We start from the raw sequence: 21,455 nt of genomic DNA, 5'->3' as shown, positions 1-21,455 counted from the left end.
CAATTAAGCGCTCGCTCGCCGTGCACGTGTGCTCATGCACTGCGGCAACAGCTCATCGCCGCGCTGCTGCGAGCCACGTGCAACGCGCTGAAACATACAGGGCCCAATTTTCGGTGATTCAGGCGTCACCGGTGTGACGTATCGGACTTCGCCGGGCGCCGCCTGGCACGCTGGCAACACCGGACTATATCCGCGTGTTTAGTAGCGCCCAAATCCTGGTATATGTAATCGCCGTGGACTGGCCCACATGGTGCTACGAAGGGTTCAACCGTTCATCTTCCAAGTGCCACCCGCGCACGCCGCTTTCGTCTTCGACAGATATGAGACGACGCATTCGAGCGACAAGAAACGCACGCCACCCGCTGCATGACTTGCGTGATCTTGATAAGCGATACCTTTCCCGAACCACGGCAACGCTGTGTGCAAGATGCTTGAGCTTCCGCGACCACGTCGAGTTTTGCAGGGCATGCGCAGTTGTAGCTTTGGAGACCCTGCCAACTCTTACCTCAAGATAAGCGATGCTTGGTGGTTCGCGAATGCGCAGCGTGCCCTTCACGATATAGCATGGCTGCTGTCAGCAAGGATAGTATGTTTGTGCGATGCCTGTAGTCGTTCTCATATTTTACTTCATATTTACGATTTCATATTTTACTTCACTGTACCTGCAGTGCAGGCAGAGGGGATATGGGTCGCGTCAGCCGATAAAAGAATCCAACGTGCCGACAGTGTCAGTCTGCAAGGTATCTGTCCACGCCTGTGCCGCCTGCTCTGAAGAGCATGGAGCCGAGGACACGACGACACGTCAAGGAAACGGTGCGCCTGGCCATCTTCATTAGTTTTTCCCGACTAAACGAGTACAAAAATTATGCGAAGCATTATGCGGGTAGCTGGCTGTCTAGCCTCCTTTGGTGTTGCGCAAAGTGTTACCAGATGACAATATGTACGCCTCTGATGAGCAACTGCGTGTGTGACGCGACGCTACGTGTGACTATAACGACAAGACGACGGCGACACGACGGCTATGGGGACGGTGTGTTCCTTGCACTCCGGCATGGGTGGCAGATGCATGGCATAAGCTGTCACAAATAATTAGAAATGTGTGCCTTCGATAAGGATCTTGCTCACAACAAACGCCGAGGAGCAGCCTGAGCACCCGATGCGTTCATCGCCATAGCCGCAACGTGACGCAGTGATAGAGCGTGTTGCGCCTGGACACTGACAACAGTTTACTGACTTACGTGACGCATCATGTGCCACCAAAAAGAATGTGTAATGGTAGCCCTGCGAGTTGTCAGATGTAGAATCAGAAGTGTCTGGTTCCCATTCTCCAGAAGCCGGCGCCGAGAGCGTTGATAGAGTATGTGCATATGGTATAAGTGAGCTTTAAGACTCACAGCACCTTCAAAGCTGGGCTGCTTTCATCTGCGCTTGGCCTGCTCTGAAATCGTAAAAGTGGTGAAGGAACTGCAGACCCCAACGTGAAAGATTTTTGACTGCGCAAACGTCGATGATTCCGCAAACAGGTAAGAGCTCTTGGATTCTTTATTAAACTTTATTTTGCACTCTGATGAAACGTGGAGAATAAGTTGGTCATTCCATACGTACACTCCGCGCCTCGCTATTGTCACACTATACGATTCGTATACGGACTATCGCGTCCTCCAGTCAGTCTCCTGGACGAAATACATACGTGGGAGTACGCGTCATACAAGATGAGAAAGTTATTATAAGAATTAAAAAATGTATTTTGAATAAACGCGCATAATACGCCTCCTTTTCCGGCATAAGCTCTTTCTGTTACAGGCATCATGGCTCGAATTTTCGTAATTCATTAAAGAGAAAGACTGACATAACGGTATATGCGAACTGTATACTCGCAAATTATATTGATACCGCACTATCTTGCAGAAGTTTATGAAGACCTCCGCCCGTTTTCTGAAGTCAAATAAGGCGACTAGAATGGTGCTTATCTGTCATCGGTGCACCGTCATGACGAAATGGCAGCGACGGGACGGATTCACGCCGGAAATTTTTTAAATTGGGCTACCAATCGTATGGGACTTTCACTCGTCAAAGCAAGCATGTGTATGCTAATGAATTATTCTTCTGGGGATTTCACGATTTACAGCCGGGAACTGAAGCGATCACGGCTAGTATAATAAAATGACCAATTCCCCCCGACGGTATTCCTATCTTGTCACCCACCGTTCGCGACTGGTCGATCCTGGTGGCAACATAGGCGGGATGCAGCTGGAATCACTGATGAAGAAGCGCAAGAAGGAACTTGCAGTGGTATGAACATCGACGCCGTTCGACCCGGTAACAGATTAACAGCTTGCTTTCCTTTAGAATCTGTTTGATGGTGCTGCTATCCCGAGCGCGCGGGCGCGTCGTCACATAACACGCGTGTTTGTCATATTTCGCGGGTTTTCTCTCTTCGCCGGATGAACACAAGATGTGTACCTTGCTGGAAACATCTCTCTATGAAGTCCGTTATACCATTACCTAGGACTTTCTAATTTACATCTTGACGGTTTGAACAGCATAGAAAAAGTTATATAATAATTTTATATCAACTAACTGGATGCCAGAGAATAAAAAAATACTGGCGGTTTTTCAACTGGAGTCTGAATAACATGCACTTGGTCTTATTCGCGTAGAGTGATCTGTCCTTAATTAAAGCTCGATGCATGATAGCTGGGACAGCCTGTGTGTATTTTACGAAGATTGTACGAGCGCCAAATGAAAGTAGCAACAAACGGAGTTACATGACCCCTGTACACTGACCGACAAAGTAGGGCCAGTAAGCGCACCTCGGTTCTGCGTCATAATAATAAGTTAAAGAAGGAACATTCCTGCATAAAACAACATAGAATGCCGGCTTGTAGGTATATCTAAAGAACACCGACCGCCTGATGGAACAGAGTATTGTATTCAACGGTCTCTTGATTTTCTTTGATTTAGCCATTCAGTATGTGACGCAGGGTGTGTGCCCAATTTGACCTATCCTCCAGAATGGGTGTGCACCACTGTGATACAAGAGGTACATAATCCCTAAATGTAGCTATATGTGTCGTGGTTATGTGTGCATGCACCTGTCATCGTTCTTGTTCCATCGACAAGCGTCACACATCGCCTTCGTCTCACGGTGTGCGTAAGCCGTATCTGGGCCGGTATTTTGTAGCGATGCCTTTATGGTAATAATGCCTTTTCGCGCTTATCGCGCTTTGTCAGTGGTCGGAGCGACGGTCCGCTCGCGTTATCAACGGGATCAGCCGGCCGTGAGCGGTGGATGGTAAGACTAGAGCAGAATAAGTCGTAATGCCTCGCTACAAAATCGCGGCCCTGGTGTTTGCATTTCGGCACAGCTTGTGAGCCTTGTAAGGCATTAACATAAAACTGCCTTAGATTAAACTTATGAGTAGAGGCCGGATATCTTTAGGCATTAAAAAAGCGTGTTTTAGGCGCCTAAAATAGGCAGGCAAAGCAACGTTTTATGCCTCCAACGTCGTAAATATAGGCACAATGAATTTTTACATAAATGCAAATGATTTCAAACGAGGACAAGCGCGACCTGTATCTACGACAGGAAAACAAGAAATGTTCTTGTTTATGGTGGCACAAAGGCGCCAACAGTTGAACATAGCCGTGCGATTGTCCCATAAAACTGCTGGACTAATGACGATCATTTGGCGTAATTCAACAAGCACACTGCTCATATTCATGTTCAATGGCTAATGTACTCGAGCGTTGCATAAAGTGAAACAAGCATGAAAAAAAAATACTTGAAAGCTGGGAATACAGATTAAAAAAAGCGCTACTTTGTCTGCCTGACGCAAATAAATTAAGGCGCAACAAAATCAGACAAATAATAAATGCAAGAGAGGCTACAATTTATTAAGAAATTAACATGTTCTTACTTGAGGACTGTAAGGTACAACTCTGGCAATTTTCTCATATACAATGACATTATCGGAATTGTAGAGGCAAACCGTCCCAACGCTGCCAAATACACTTCCACCCATTTGAAGTGCACATGTTTGAAGAAATGTAGTTTGGAGACTTCAGCACGCGGAACGTAGTCTAAGAATCACTGTGAAGATTGTGGAAACAATTAGCAACTACCATCTCCAGATTTTTGGATTCAAAATTGCTCCTCTTGTCACTGACAATCACCTTGTACGCTGAGAAGGAACGCTCGACGGGCAGAGAACACCTTAAAAAGTAAATTACAAACAAAACAACAGCCGCGTGCACATCAAATTTTTTTTTATTCTTTTGCTCTTCACTCTCCTTTCCCCTGATGGCTCTCGGAGGTTTCGCATTTTCCAACCGCGGTGCGTCCCATTTCACTGCTGCTAGCGGTTGTTTTCCGAGAGTTGGTTGAACTAGACGACTAGGTTGAATACCAAAGAGTTCCGAATAGTCAATGTTGCCCGGTAACATGAATAACGCTCTCTAACTGCACTCGAAAGCGAAACTTGAGGCTAAATAGTGTTCATATAGGCGCCGATATTGAAAATAGGCATTTATAGGCATTTAGGCACAAACACCAAAATAGGGATTTATAGGCGCTATAAAAACACTATAAAAGCCCTTCTTAACCTCTAATTCATGCTCATATAGCAAAATGGGGCGATAGGAGCGCAAGGAAAAAAAAAGGCATTTGCCTAAAATCCGGTCCCTACTTATGAGCTTTCTGGTGGGTAAACATGAACATTGCATGAGATTGCACGCTGAATAAGATGAAAGTCAACAGAACTGTACGCATCATCGCCGTTTGTTGTACTGGATTCGAAATATACCGCTTCGCTAGAACTACGCTTCCCATAGATTCAAAGATGTGCTTTGGATCTGCATATCTTTTTGTTTACATTTACATGCTTGTATCTAGGCTACTTGGTTTGAGCGTGGGGGTTATATGGGGAAAGGAATGGCGTCCTGTCGTTAAATGTACCATATAGATAGACTATCTTCCCGTTTGCCCTTCAGCTATTATTCAAATAACAACAAACCGCATGAAACTGAATCGATACGTTATCCCTGCCCTCGATATCGTTCCCTGATACTTTATGAATCAACGAGTTAAAACCGCCGTCCTTCGGTGTCTGCTGTGTTTACTCTATACTTGCTGATTGTTTGTTTTCCTCGCGAGTAATCCTCGAACACAGGCTCACTGCTGGAAACCAAGACATTTTCAGATCTCTGCTTCAGCCAGCAGCAACGCTACGGTATCACGAGGCAACCATATTACAGGAAACGTTTTGTTCCAACGTCATGTTCGCTTCACGGGGCCTTCGTCATTAAGCGATTAGGCGCCGTCTCTGCGCCCGGCATTCAGACTGTCGCTGTTCAATATTGACGACACGGGAAAGGAACGTTCTTCGACGCGAAGGCACTGCGGTCTGTTTGTCGCTTGGAATGGATGCCCCGCAATCAATTGCACACCGCCCGCTCGGCACGCCCGCCTTTTTGTGGAGCGATATAGAAGAGAGACTTGCAGGCATGCTGATTCGAGAGAAACCCGATTCCTCTTCAAGCAGAGCGCCGAGGTTTCGGGTCAGAGAACGAACGCAGAGTCGGAAGAAAGGGAGAGGGGCGCTCGCTGCCGTGCGAGGAGGACCAAAAAAAAAAAAAAAAGGGTTCCCCGAGTACGGTAAACTCGAGCTGCTCCGTCGCCGCCGAAACCTCCCAGATTATATTGGCTCATGAATAATTCACGTTACCCTCTTCCAACAGTGTCTGCCGAGGCAAAACATGCCCCGCGCTTTCGGGTGCCCTTGTTCTTGGCTTCGCGATAACGGCTGCGCGAGCGGCCCACTCCCCTCGGACAGCGCGGTCCTCAAAACATCTCAGCCCTGCGCGGCCGGCATCGAGCACAGCCCGTTTGCGCCGCAACCGCAAAGGGTTGGGATCCGGAGTCGGCCGTTCAACGGGCACCGTGGCTTAGTACGCGCGAGCACAAACAGTGGCCGGCTGTGTGGCTGCCGGACGCCTGAGCCGCAGGCAGTAAAAGCCTAACCCCTCAGCCGTGTTTGCTTACTTCCCTACGCGGCGTCCTTCTATTGAAGTGTCTGCCCGTTTGAGGAAGCTGACGTCGTGCGGTTGCTGGTGGGCGGAGGTTCTCGCATCTTTGAAGCCTGCATTCTCAACATTCCTTCCTCCTAGATTGTCATTTCCGAGTGACGTATCCCTACTTTTTTTTCTGAGCTAGTTAGTTCGCACTTGCTATGCTGTAAAAGAAGTGAAACGATATAACGAAATGACTGGACGCGAAAGACGCTCTTTCCTGTCGTTTCCTCATATCGTTTTGTGCCTTTTACACCAATAAAATCCCGGGTGACCAGGGTTGCTCTTCTTTGCGCTGCCACATTCAGCCATATTGTCAAGTTCGTCATCTTGTCGGCTCTGGTTGGCTGACGCAACGGCTGCCGCTTTCGCTGATTGGCTCAAAACTTAAGCATGGTGGCATTTAGACCACATGGCGAAATCTGACATTTTTCAAAGTCCTACCACAGCACCGGTTATACTGTAAACGGGTTCTGGATTGATAGCTTTGGCGTGTCACTTGCAACATTCATCAATGTTCTTTTCTTCTTTTGTTGTGTGTGTGTGCGGTTTATATAAGGTTAAGGGAAAGTAAAGTCGATACAAATGCAATTTGCCGCGCCGGTGGAAGCTCGAACTTATGACCTCCGCATGACGCAGGCGATGCCCTGCAAATTGAGCTACCCGTGACGGCTGTGCACTGCATTGGCATTTACGCAATTTGTAACCAAGTCCTAGGAATGTAAGCCAGTGCTACTCATGGTCCCAGCTTCTTCTTCTTTCTGGGGTTTTACGTGCCAAAATCAGTTCTTATTATGAGGCACGCCGTAGTGGAGGGCTCCGGATTAATTTTGAACACCTGGGGTTCTTTAACGTGCACTACTATACGCAAGCACACGGGCGTTTTTGCATTTTGCCTCCATCGAAATGCGGCCGCCGCGGACGGGATTCGATCCCGCGATATCGTGCTCAGCAGCGCAACGCCTTAGCTGACTGAGCCACCGCGGCGGGTTCATGGCCCCAGCTGTGATTATGGAATATCCATGAGAGATTTAACTCCCATTTAATTATTTGTCCGGTGTAGAAACGTTTCATTTAGGCCATGCTTTCCTTAGCATGTCTGTAGTGTGTGTGTGTGTGTGTGTGTGTGTGTGTGTGTGTGTGTGTGTGTGTGTGTGTGTGTGTGTGTGTGTGTGTGTGTGTGTGTGTGTGTGTGTGTGTGTGTGTGTGTTTGCATGTGTTTGCGTGTGTGGTACATGACAGCGAGAACAAAATCTTCTTTCTGGGGTATTACGCACCAAAACCAGTTCTTTATTGCCGTACTGCCGTAGTGGAACGCCGTAGTGAAACGCTCCGGACTAATTTTGACCACCTGGAGTTTTTTAACGTGCACTACAACGCAAGCGCACGGGCATCTTGCATTTCGCCACTCCATCGAAATGCGGCCGCCGCATTTCAATGGAGGCGAAATATTTTAAATAGCGAGAACAAAATAGGGGGGACAAGGAAACAAAATCAGGCAGAGGGATGAGTTATAATTTCGGAACTGGTCGGGACATGAGAAGCATAAATGATATCACCTTTTCATGACTAACGATGGAGACCGATGGCGTCGTTTGAAGGACAGATCACTTGACGTATAGGTCGGCGTGCCTTCATACTGCATGATAAGGCTCTTTTTCTATCTCGCTCTGTCAAAAAAGAAAACTAAGCACATTTATCACGCAGGCGCATGATAAAGTGATAGAGTACCTATGCACTGGCGTACCAGACCTCACTCAGCAGCGTCTCTCGTAAAATGCGCGGAATTAGGCAAGAAATGCTTCACATTAACAAAATCGCTGCACATACTTAGTGGTTTAGAGCCATTAGTGGTTTCTGTTGACTGTGTGCTCTAGCCTAAAGTAGCACGGCGTGACACGGACATAGCCGAACTATCACCGTTATTTTTCCTGGTCTAAACACTTGGGCAAACGTTGCTACATCGCTAGTTTCCACGCAATAAGGCGCTATCTTTTCCCCTGCTGAAACATGTGAACACTCTGGGGTGCATTTGATTTACATTTGTCGCACAACGCGGGACCTCAGCCCTGATTATGTATAGAATGACCTTTTAAGCTTGTGTAGAAGTTGTCAGACATTTATCTATAGGAGAGAACGGAGTCTAAAGAAAATGAGAGTTTGCAAATATCCCTAACAATCCAGTAATACCTGCAATACATTTTGCATAAAGGAATAACAAATAAATACAAAAATAGCACCGCAGGAACGTATAGGATGCAGTTTTAGAATATCATCTCCTAATATGGATGTGGTTTCGCGTATCCGACAAGTCTGAGCAACAGCCTTTTTTTCTTTTTCGCAGTGTATATATATTATTTTGACTACGTTCCCATCCTTCGCCGGAATAGCAGATTTTCAGGCCAATTCGTAGGCTCGTTCTAAAACGAAAGAAAGAAACGGATTATCATAAAGCAGCCACCCTCTCACATCTTTTTTCTTCTCCCATTATTTTAACCGGATGAAGAAGAACGAGTTTCCATCACGAAGCGCGCATGCAACGTGGTTTCATGTTGAGGGCGGTGAAATTCAAGACACCAGCTGGCAAACTAAAAGCCACGCAGACGGTGCCCCCCCAGCCATTCAACTCCGCTTTGTATGGAGCCTCGAGGGCGCGCTTTTGAATACGGGACATGTCGGTTGCGAAGCCCTCGCGACGCGCACTCTCTCGGGCAGCCGTTCCACTCTTCAAAAGTGCACTGCGTGCGCTATCATCTGTCTAATGGATTGCACGACACTCGCCCTTTCCGCTCGCGCAGCCCGACCGAGTCCTCTTTCTCGTCCCATATCTGCTTTCACGGCGCGAAGGTTTCTCTCTCTTTTTAACCCTGCGACGAAGCGGCGGCGCGCGGCTTCAACTTTCAAGAAGAGCGATGGTCGGCGCAATTTTTTTTTTTTTTTTCGTCTTCGCACGTCCCCGTTTTAATTCAGTTTGAAGAATCTCCAACTCTGCCCCTCCCGTCCACGTCGTCTGGCGAAGAAACGTCGAATGCAAGCGTGGAGAGCAAGAGGAACATCGAAAAGCGTTTCGTTTTTTCATTTTAGTTTAGGTTCGTATATACGGGGCCCGCCGGTCGCACGCAACGAGAGAAGCGAGCTGGCCGCGTTCCTCCGCTGTTGTCTCAGGGCCCGGTCGGCAGTGCGCGCGCGCGCGCTCGGACCTGCAGCGGCTCAAAATGAAGAGCTATGGCGAGCGCGACGCGCCGAGGGCTCAGCTGATGTACGACCCGGTCGTTCTCAATAACGGCCTCGGCTGAGGAGGCTGCCCGCCCCCAAATGAAGACGGAAAGACGAGCGCCGCGCGAACCTCCGGCGTCCGCTGCTTCTTTCTCCGCTGTACGCGGCGGCGGCGGCGAGGCTGCTGCAGCTGATTGTTATTCCAGTGTCGGTCGCGGCTATCCTTAGGGGTGCTGTCACACGCTCGCTAGACCAGCAGCGCTTTGAAGCAGCACCTCTCGCGTATCCATCCCCCCCCCCCCCTTTTCCTCTTCCCGCTATAGCGAACCTCTCTTTCTCCCTGTCTCGAACTAGCGAAGAGATACCCCCGTAGAGACGAAATTAGTAACAACGATTTCTTCGTGCTTTTATGAGGCAGGACGCGATGCGAGGGACGTTTCTTTCTTCGCTCGGCTTTCCCTTCCGTGGTAAAAGCTGTTAGGAGCACGAACAATAAAGGATCCCGAAGATGGTTCCTAAAGCAAATGGGGGGACGAGGGTGGGGCGGGACAAGTTTTCTTCTTGCGATGTACGACATCTGAAATTGCCGAAATAATTTCCTGCCTTCGGTACGAGCACGAAAAACGAAGTGGCAGCGTGTCCCGATCCCAAATTTTTTTCTGCGGTGAACATTTACTACCTCGTGAGGGGAAAGACCGGATACATCTACGGGGGCACAAGGACGTTGGGAAGCTTAAGACATTTCTTCGGCGTGTCGGTGTTTCCCGCGTGACAGTGAACAAAACTGTCATCTTTTTCATGTCTTTTATACTTTCTACTACTGCACTTTTCAAGGATTCCGACCGTTTCGATTCGCTGCTTACTCTACAGCTTTTTACAAAGCTGTGACAATTCAGCTGTGGGCTGCGCCTTCCAACGCTGTTTTGCCGAGGCACTCTGGTAGCCTAGAGGTAAAGAATCCGCCTGGCATGCGGGAGATACTGAGTATGAATCCCGGCACCGCCGGGAGGCCACGGGTCTTTAAAATGAGTAGAGATGTCCTTCGGCTTGGTGCTCGACTACTTGCGGGGTTTTCTCATCTCGAAAGGTCATCCTGTAGAGTCTGCGAGGTCTCGGGGGCGCCCCTTGTCCAACCACAAATGGCTTTTTAGTAGGGCATCCGCCGCGGCTTTAGGAGGTAGACGGGAGCTACCATCATGTACTTGCTAGAAAAATAGGCACAACCGCACTCCCGCCCAGGTGAGCGGCCATTACGGGACTTCAACGTTTGGGAAGGACATCCATCTGATGGGCAATTGCCGGCATGGGACCGGCAGATATCGTTTTGAGATTTTGAGATGTGATGCTTCGTTTGTCTTGGTACCGTAAGCATATCGGTCTGTACGAACCTCTCCCAAGCCGTGCACCCCTGGAAAGCCGGACACCTGGCCGGTGGGTGGCTTGTACCCGTCTCATAAACCAGCGGGTGTCCGGAGATAGCGACAGAACCACGCACACCTCCGGCAGACGACCCTGTTGTCCAACACACTCGGCCACGGTTACCTGAGTATGTTACACGTCCAGAAGACGAGTGTGTCGTAGAAATGCAAGAAAAAGGCGTGAACTATCCTTGCGGGCTATAAGGAACCCATCAGGACAAAAAAAAAGTAAAAAAAGCTCTTCAAGGCATACTTGTTGCTTTGCTGTTAAAACGAAGCTGTTTCTGCTAACCTTCCATGACTTTCCTGACCGTGGCTGCTGGCTGGCTGGCTGCCGCCGCCGCCGCCACCGCCGCCTTGCAAGAACGTGCTCGGTGCTGGAATCGAACCTCCCCCCCCCCCCCCCCCCCCCATCACAGCTGCCCGGTGCTCCAACCATTAGTCGTCGATCACACTTTATTTTCTCAGTGGCTTAGAGCCACCGAGCCTATGTGTAATCCACCATGGTATGTGTACTTATATCGCGCCAACGCCAACTTGCTCTTTGAGATGATCGCCGCGATTTTATGATCATGATGATTGTCCTTCTATGACAGATACCCACAACGGGGGCATTACGCAAGAAGCAAACACTACATTTCAAGTCAATAAGAAAAACTTAAGCTTCGCCTTTAAGAGTGGAACGCTATAGCGTTATCGGACTCCGTTCGCATATATCACATTTTTCTTTGAGTAGGCTTCACTGCAGCACACAACGTTGGAAAGCCAGGATACAAAGACCAAGCTTACACTGATCCCCTTAAACTCGGCTTCACTTTTTCAAAAAAAATGTCTTTTTTAAAAAAAAAAGACATTTTTACAGGAGCAATTGAAGCCGTCTTATATAAAATGTGAAGGCCCTAGGGCCTTTTTTATTATTTTATTAATTGTTTGCTGTTGCCCCGAGGCGCGCGCGAGTTCAAAATTTAGAAAGGCTTGGTTTTAAACATTGCCCTCATTGTTGCCTATACTCCATCTCACAAGCTGTTGTCAGCACTGCCGAAGGTATGAGTCATACACAGGCCATATCCTTGCGCAGTGGTATATAGTTCTGGGAGTAACTGGATGATTATTGGCTACAATATAGAGAGTTTTATTTTTGCTAGCTACATCATACGGTACAGCCATACGTGACATATTATGGCATTTCCGCATGCACGTACTTCGTATACGGATAATTACTGTGGCAGTTACCGCCGGTGACCGTAATAGCCACCCTAACCTTGATCACTTATAGAAATATGGCAGCACCCATACAGCGCCGACCACCCACTTCGATCCGAATTCGCGCTTTTTATTGACTCTCCGCCATGTCAGTAAGAAATAAGGGGCACAATTCGTCATCGCTAAGTTTTATCTCAAGCTGAGGTCAAAACATTAGGTATGCTCTGTCGTAATTATTGAGATCGGCTGTTTGTTTTCACGCTGCTAGGACTACAGACACGGAGCCAAGCCGTCAAACTGGTTTGATTTATAGTTAGCAGATGGGCGCCACAGCATTAGCATTGGTGATGCGTTGACGATGCGGAACGCTATAAAAGCCTAATTGTTCACTGTATCATTAATTTACTACCCAGCTCTAGCATTTTACTCGATGACGGTAGCGAGCAAAGGCCAAGTATAGACGCCGAGCAGAGGCTGTGCCGCAGGTGAACATTTATGAGGACGTTCGTCCTTATTACTTGCTGAGGAGGTTGCAAGGTAACTGCAGGGAAAGCGTGCAGGTAAAGCGAAGCCCTGCTGTCACATGCATGCAAACGTAGCTTATGGTTATGGCGTCAAAACATTTTTTTGCGTCAATCCACCAACCATGGAGCATGTAAATGGATGGCAAGCAGACGCTGAGCAGACGACACGGCGCGGATGAGCACATCTCGAGGAGCATTCAGCCTTCCTATTGGCTAAGAATTCTTGTAGCTAGATGTGCATATGTGCGTTAGATCTGCATATTTCCTTCATTGTACGGTACCCGTTATTCAGAATCTACCGGTGGCAATATAGACTTACAAGACGACCAGGCACTTGTGCAAAGTCTAACACGGTTGTCTCATTCTTTGAAAAGCCAAGCCTTTTCTTTGAGAACCTCGCCGGGTTCCGTTACCATGGGCGCTGTGATCTGGCTGTTCCTTTGCCGAACAGGCCAACCAATCACGGCGGAGCACGCGCGCCACGCGCGCATTTGGCTTCCTTGCGGGAACCACCAGATAACGCTAGATGGCCTCGCCATCTGTCGCAGTTGCGCAGAAATAACTTAGACGGCCGAGCACATAATACTGGATTGTGCTTGTCTCGCTCTCCACATCCACAACCGACGGCACCATGCACTCTACCGCAGGCACTCGGATTCTCAACAGAAGAGACTGACTTCGAGGTCACTGCCGTGTCAACCACTAAAGCTCATCTCCAAATGTGGTAGAGGACAACGGTGAACTGAGGCGCGACACTTGAGTGCGAATAGTCCCATATCCCTCCCTCTATGACCAGTGTGTGCTCCGTTATCCATGACGTAATAGTTCAGCGGAAATCCGCTAGGTGGAGATAAGTAATTAAAGGGAAACTGAGACATCCACCCAAATGTAGCAATTGCTACAATGGAAACCCAACCGGGTTCCTCGAAAGAAAGCCTCTCAGTTGAAGAAACTGACCAGTCCCTGACCAGGACGAATTTTTCTTCAACTGAGAGGCTTTCTTTCGAGGAACCCGGTTGGGTTTCCATTGTAGCAATTGCTACATTTGGGTGGATGTCTCAGTTTCCCTTTAATTACTTACCTCCACCTAGCGGATTTCCGCTGAACTATTACGTCATACACTTGCCTTTGCTTCGAGTTGTCGACAAATTCGACTTCGCCCTGCCATCTGCTAGCCGCCTGGTTAGCTCAGATGGTAGAGCGGCTGCCCCGGAAAGGCGGTGATCCCGGGTTCGAGTCCCGGACCAGGACGAATTTTTCTTCAACTGAGAGGCTTTCTTTCGAGGAACCCGGTTGGGTTTCCATTGTAGCAATTGCTACATTTGGGTGGATGTCTCAGTTTGATTTTAATCCGTTATCCATGTTTGGGCTTTTTTTTTCTTGTCTTTTTTTTCTTTCTCCAGCTAGGCCACAGTATCTGTAGCCACCCGCTTCAAAAGTAACAGCCACATATCATCATCATCACCGCTGCGCCGACCGTGCGGGGGAAAGAAAGAAAAAAAGAACCAGAAAGCTCATCTTGGCTCATCCGCAGCCTGCACGGTAAACAGGAAGTAAACGCCTCTTGGAGATAGAATGGATTCGAATTGCGCTACGAACGTATGCGCAAGCTGCCGCTGAAACCATGATGCGTTCAAGGCGCCCGTCGTACTCGCTAGTATTCAGCAACACCGCTTAACAAAAGGCTCAGCACAGTTTCTGCGCCCGCGCTGGCGTGCGTGCGTGTTCTCGTGTTTAGACTCTTTATGCACCCACGCAAAACTTCGCTATATTTAGATCTGCTGCAAGGTTTTTTTTTAATGTTGTCTTTTGACCGTATTAGCTTCTTTTTCTTTCTCTACTTTTACCTTGTGCTGCTAGACTCCGTCTTGCCACCGCCAAAAACCAACCTATGACAGCAAGCCTTCAGCTCCCCATCATCTTGAGTATGAGGTCACAGACTCATGTTTTGTAACACTGATAGATTAAGCCATCATGCGCACACTTCTCTGGGCTAGCAAAACTAATGCATTTTGATGGGATGTTGAAGGCAGTGAAGAACTGCAAAATTAAGAAAAGGCGGTTCAAGGTTTATAGCGGCTGGCATGAATAGCGCTCAACTTCATCGCTTTCCGTTCCATGTGTATCTCCTTTAATTCTGTGTCTCGTTCTTACCTGAAGCCGACATTTTTAGTTGTAATTAAGATGTGGTGAGAGTTTTATGGTTCGAAGACTTCTTATCGAGTCGCCACTTTACGAAAAAGAGAGAGAGAGAGAGAGAAAATCTGCCTCCATTCTACGCTGTGAAAGTTGATGACAGTGAAGCTGGTGCGGACGCTAGACAAGCACAACCGAAGTTAGACGACGTTACACAATCACCCCCACCACCACAAGCGACGTACGTCACGCACGTGTGCGGAAGTGTAGCATACATCCTGATTCTTGTAGACCCTTCCGCCTAGCGCAAGTGCGTTATTCAACTAGTTCTATTTCTCAAAGCAGAATGCGTCAGAAAATTAGTAAAGTACGACTGGCACGCAACCTGCAGATATGATAGCATCGGATTGTCATTGAAATATCCGAGAAAACATAAATCTGTTATATGGAAACTCAAACAGAAAAGCCCTTCAGCTGCCATTTGCTTTTGGGCGAGCCCAGACCGAAAAATCTCTACTAACTAGACGCTAACAGCGTCGCTGGGAAAAATTACGGCGGATCTACCGCATTTGTTGGAATCTACTCTGAGCGAAGCTTTCTTGAATCGTTTGAAAGAAGTGCTATGAAACGAAACATGAAGCCGGGCAGTAGTAGCATTTTATTTCTAACGAATGTTTTATTTGTGCCTTTGGCTTACGCGCACGCGCAAGGTCTCATGGTATGCGACGGGGATGCAGCGATTACTTGCAGGCTACTGCGAAGTATTAAGAGTGGTGAAGCAAGTATTGTGAGCGAAGGTGAATGTGCACAAAAGTACGAAACGTATACGATCACTCCTACCACGCTACCGCGCGAGCGCGAACACATCCCTCTTGGTGTGTACGACGAGATGTCCTTTGTAAATATCCTTTGTCCTGCGAATGTTCTTCGTGCTTTTCCTCAGCGCACCACAGCTGTGTGGGAAACCCCTCGCCACGTCTACCCAGCGAAACATCGGCGCCAAATCCAGAGTAGGAGGCAAGGACTCCACGTGCTACACCTGAGCGACTGTAATGCGAACACGTTACCAGGATTATCAAAATTATCAGGATCGTAATACCTGGAGCTCGCCTTGCAAACGACATTAAAGCTCCTGCGAGGACACATATCTAGCAATAATGTAAGGATCGATCCAGCAAGTCACCATCCTTGGTTACAAAGTCTCCAGGATCGGTCCGGATTTAATTGCACCATGTTCTGGATCGGCTCACTTCAGTTGGTAAAAGAGCAGACGGACAAACAGAAAACACGGCCTGGAGTATAGGCAAGGAAAGCACCGATTTAGGTAAGGTGGTCAGCATGGTCCTCATTATTAAAGATACAGAGGGAAGATTGCTTGGTCATTACGAGACGTAAATCCCCAAAACGACATGAACTGCAACTCTGTTTCTCTTTCACAGTAACAAAGATTTCGTATCATTCCACAATTGGCCGCGCAGGGCACTACAGATAACTTACTATGCCGAGGTAGTTAAGGAGAAGTTTATTCAACCAATACACGGTGTCAGAACGTAAGCGCTTATGTACTATATTTTTTTTCTCACTTGGGTTGGCATTACCAGGGTCATTCAATACTCTTCTTCTTCCTTATACAAACGCTAGACGTAACGTTAATGACCTATGTAGATCCGGCCCTGATGAAAAGCCAGCGTCAATGAAGCCAGATACGTAAGGACGCAGCTAACACACACAAACTTGCACAGCCCTCGAGCTTGCTTTGGTTATTCAACAGATCTCGTCTGCATATTTAATTAGCAACATGGGCAGCCGCAGTATAAACGCACAACAATAACATTTCTTAATCTTCCTTCATATCCTTTAAACTAATATCTCCGAATGCTAAGTAAATTTAAGCCTGACAGATTGCCGAAGAAATATTCGTCAGTAATGCATGCTGAAACAAGGTGGCGTGGTGTCGAGGTTTACTTATTTTCTATAGAAGCGATAATTAAACTGTTCTCTCTTCTGCACCGAGATTTTCCGCATAGCGATACTGTGTGCACGTGCCGGCCGGGCAAGACGGCCACACGCGTAGACCACCACCATGTGACCTACGTGACCCACACTGTCTCTAGGATCGGCCCATTTTAATCGACGAGTAACCGACCAGAGGAGAAGGCGCAGAAAGCTCTGACATAATAAAGGAATTGCGCGCTTGCAGGCGTATTACCGCGATAGCGTTAGGGGCGCCGTGTCGCAGAAAATCCGGCGTCGGCATTGGCACCCGAGGCTGAGAAAATCATCGCCAACCACGCAGGCCCTGCAAATATATTTAGGTATGCCACACCATTTTATCATTAATGTTGCTCATACCTTGCCTTGCATTCTTGGCAAAGCTATTCCTCGAAATTTTGAGAATGACAATCCACAAACAAATGTCATGAAACAAAACATCCACAGCGCATGCCTTTTATGTTAAATCTTCTCAGACTGAAATATTAAAAGTACGAAACAAAAACGGAAACGGGAAGCTAAAAATTATGCTTGGCGCGGCTGTGCAATATTTCCGGGATCGCCCCACGCAAGAGGCCGCGTTTCTACCAAAAATGTCACAGTTTCGCCCTAAGGGCGAAGCAATGAATGCGATAGCAACAGAGCAATGTCATACGAAGTAAGGTGAGCGGCTTTGGTAGCAACAACACGCAGAACTGTTGTCGACGCCATCGGCGTTTTGCCCGCGTTAGCTCAAAATGCGTGCGGCGTTGGTGACTGTTGCTGGAGCCTCTGATATAAATAGGCACTTGGTGCCGCAGCTAAACGTCGGCTCCCTTCCCTCCCCCTCCCCCACGGACTCTCGCGCGTCTGAAGAAGGCGCGTTCGCTCTACATATATGGTCATTGTAAAGGAGAAAAGAGACGCCTACTTCTGCAGCCCTTAAGCGAGCACGGCGCAGAACGCGCGTTTGTTCTCCGCCGTGCGTTCACTCCCCGTGAAAGCGCGCGTCCCTCGCGCCCTTTCACTCGCACATACAGCGTTCGGCGGCGCGCGGCGACGATTTCATCTCCAAATGACGTCATACGGAACCTCACGGCGACGGCGACGGCGACGGCGACGCCGACGGCAGAAATCTGCTTTTGAGTGTCCATATAATTGCTATCGCAATAAAAGCTAGCCTTCGTGCATAGTGTTCGCCGCCAGTGTTTGCCGGTAAGCATTACTGTTGCTTAAGCTGCAGTTGTCGGCAAGCGTGAGAAGTAGTCAGGGATCTTTGAATGCTATAGCGTTCCACTCTTAAAAGCGAAGCTTAAGCGTGCTCCCAATTCTTTACTGCAGTGAGAATATTTAGGCCCGTTTGTTGTTTCATTGCGTAATACCGTCGAAAACAGAGCCCGACGCCGGAACAACTATAGGATAAGTACAAATTGTTATATACACAAGCCGATTAGTTATATGCATGTTAACCTGAGTGTAACCTATCTGGAAGGACAACAGCTGTTGCCACGGCCAAGAAAGTTCGGGTGGTTTCGCAAAGGAAGCTTTCCTTCAAAAAATGTGGTTGATCCCTCTTATATAGGAATCGGTATAGAACACGAAAGTGAAACGTGTCTTCACAGAAGTAGTGTAATGTTTATTGCACATTGATATATAATGTCTATTGGTGTTTTGTGGCTAAAGCGCCCTTAGGCGTTGATGCACCCACGCTGACGCCTGGTGGCACGTCTCCTCCATCACGACTACCAACGTCGATGACCATGAGCAACCGTCGTGCATATGGAAGCTGCACTACGCTGCACACGCTAGCACAACGCGAAAGACGAAGCACGTAACTGACACACTAATACAACGCGCAAGACAAAGCACGTAACTGAATCGTCACCGAGTCAAATCAGCGCGTACAGCGCGTCGTAATTGCAGCCTCCGCGATCAACTTCAGAAACATTTTCAGAGCTAATTGCGGAGGCCACGCTCCGCTGTGCTGAGTACGGTGAACGCCACCTAGGTGGCGTTGGTAGTGCTTCTTGATGCCAGCGTCCCTTCGAATGCTGGCATCGAGGCGTCGTAGTACTGAGACCACCGAAGCGTTCACTGTCGGTGCGCGTTAAGGCCGGAATACATGGAGCGAATAACCGGCGTCCGAGCGAAGAACTTCGTCGGGCGGCGAACGTCCGACGGCCGGCGTCAAGAAATTTGCCGTCCGCAGCCGATCTGCCTGTCCAAACATTTTCGTCGGGCGAACGCCGCCGCCGGAAGCGTCTAGCGCGCAGCGGTGGACGACAGCCAATCAGGAGGCACTAGTTCCGGTCGCAATGCATGCTGGTGTTTCGCGCGCGCGCGCCTTTTCGCGTCGTCTGCAATCGCGTTGGTGTTGCCGTGTCTGCATGTCTCTGCACCGATTGAGTAGTTCCTAGTATGATCTCTCAGGAATCGCGTTGTATTTGTACATCCCATATCCGCTGATCTGCGAGGAAACAGACAAGCAGTGCAAGCTCTCTACAACAACCTTCAACAGAAATCTTCTGATCTCAGAGGCCACATGCTGTCGTCATGCCTATCTCCCGACTTCCCCGATAGATGGCGTTGGCATCGGATATTTCTTTCGCTAGGCTTAGACGCGTTCGAAACGAGAAGCGATCTCGAAAACTACTCAAGGTTATCCATAATACTCTGTCGTCGAAGCGGCCTGAGACTAAGCGAAAGCCGTTTACGCAGTCATTTGCTTCCAACTAAGTGAATTCTACAAGGACAACGCCAAATTCAGTTCGAAGCGGGCGGCCGGGACCGCCGCCAACACGGCGGCCAACGCGCGGCGGCGTTCGCCGCATGTATTGCAACACAGCAAACATCCTGCGTCGTGTCGCCGCGTCGTTACTTGACGCGTGAAGTTCGTCGAGAAAGTTCGCTCCATGTATCCCGGGCTTTAGTGTCATAATGCAGTACTTCTCTTTTCTGCTCATAGGCGGCGGCACCGCCCCGAGCAAGAGCGCGGGTACACGGAGGAGTGTTAGATATATAAGGCGCGTCTGTGTAGCTCTCTGCGAATGCGTTTGTGGCGCAATGGGTTAAACGCTCGGCGATCTATCGTCGCGGACCGAGAGGTCGTGGGCTCGATTCCCAAATTTTGCATGTTTGTGGAACTTTTTCTTCTGGTTTCTTTCTTTGTATTATGTTCTATGACGTATTTCCGTGACGGAAATACGTCAGTGAAGTCTTGGTGGACCCCGGAATAAAACACTTTCGTGTTAAAAAAAAAAATGAGCCAATTGATGCTGTTGCACATTCGCGTAGGCACCCTCCAACCCTCGCGCGCCTTCGTTGCGGCCAGCTCGGTCGGATCTGCGCCTAAAGTCCCTATATAGTAAAAGTACCGCCATCTACTCTTTCCTCCGCCATCTCCTAAAGCGCTTGTTTTTATTGCGATAGCAATTATATGGACACTCAAAAGCAGATTTCTGCCGTCGGCGTCGCCGTCGCCGTGAGGTTCCGTATGACGTCATTTGGAGATGAAATCGTCGCCGCGCGCCGAACGCTGTATGTGCGAGTGAAAGGGCGCGAGGGGCGCGTCTTTCACGGGGAGTGAACGCACGGCGGAGAACAAACGCGCGTTCTGCGCCGTGCTCGCTTAAGGGCTGCAGAATTAGGCGTCTCGTTTCTCCTTTACAATCACCATATATGTAGAGCAAACGCGCCTTCTTCAGACGCGCGAGAGGCCGTGGGGGAGGGGGAAGGAAGGGACGCGACGTTTAGCTGCGGCACCAAGTGCCTATTTATATGAGAGGCTCCAGCAACAGTCACCAACGCCGCACGCATTTAGAGCTAACGCGGGCAAAACGCCGATGGCGTCGACAACAGTTCTGCGTGTTGTTGCTACCAAAGCCGCTCACCTTACTTCGTATGAGATTGCTGTGTTGCTATCGCATTCATTGCTTCGCCCTTAGGGCGAAACTGTGACATTTTTTTTTAACTTTTTGCTTGCCAAAGCAAGTGGACGGTGGCGCCCCTAGAAAATCCTCGTTGAAGCTTTCAGGCCACCGGCGACTGCGGCTGCGCAGAGTGACTTTCAACATGGCTCTCAGGCGAACAAAAAAAAAAAACAAATTATAAAGAAGTGAAAGCGCGCGCTATCATCGTCCAATCGGAGATACAGGAGAGAGAGAGAAGCGGCGTTGATCAAAGGATGGCGGTACTTTTCCTATATAGGGATTTTATCTGCGCCGTGTCTTGCTCGTTGCGTCACGGGAACGTTCTTTTTCTCGGGACGGTAGGTCACGTGTTGCATGATTTTGGAGCATACGCTGGTGAGGGAGATGGGACGGTATAGTTACCTAGGGAGGACCGATCACCTTTCTTGAAGACCGGAATGACCTTCCCTATTTTCCAGTCTCTTGAAACTGTGCCTGTGTCAAGTGATTGCTAAAAAATGATACACAAGATCGAACTACACACATACTTTGTGTGTACTACACACACATACCCTGCACCACATAACATGGGAGTGTACATCACACAACATAGAACCTCACATACCAAATCCAAATAGAGATCAGTGGGAGGCACTGCTGGCCAGCTCAGACCTAGAGGACCAGATCCTCCTGGTCAGAAGAGCTAACAGGCTTGCGGAAGCCAGCGGAGCCCTGAAATAGGGGCCCCGACCATAGATAAGCCTCGCATGAGGCCAGCTGAATAACTTATTTTACAATAAAGTTTATTCGCTCACTCACTCGGGACGGTAGTCGGCGGCGCCGCGCCGGCGGTCATATTCACGCCGCTGGTCTCGGCGTCGTTCCTCGTAAAGTCACTATTTTTCGGGCGTACGAATCTCGCGGCCGTCCCATGCCGAAGGCGGAGCTAAAATGAGACCGCAACTTCATCTGCGCGAACGTATCACATTGCGTGCATGCGCGCGTGTGCT

The 21,455-nt window shown here is 48.8% G+C and overlaps 1 long non-coding RNA gene across 1 annotated transcript in view; it reads left to right on the top strand.

Annotated features, from left to right (window-relative positions):
• Positions 1–540: 540 nt before the first annotated feature.
• LOC125944678 (uncharacterized) overlaps positions 541–21,455 on the top strand; it is a 118,825-nt gene continuing 97,910 nt past the window's right edge. Inside the window, exon 1 of the long non-coding RNA XR_007466354.1 lies at positions 541–1,523. This is a non-coding gene — a long non-coding RNA (uncharacterized LOC125944678). The remainder of the gene's footprint in view (positions 1,524–21,455) is intronic.

Source organism: Dermacentor silvarum, chromosome 4, assembly GCF_013339745.2.
Source record: "Dermacentor silvarum isolate Dsil-2018 chromosome 4, BIME_Dsil_1.4, whole genome shotgun sequence".
NCBI classification, from domain to species: domain Eukaryota; kingdom Metazoa; phylum Arthropoda; class Arachnida; order Ixodida; family Ixodidae; genus Dermacentor; species Dermacentor silvarum.
The sequence above is the reverse complement of the archived record's forward strand: the minus strand, read 5'-3'. Positions and strand labels throughout refer to the sequence as shown.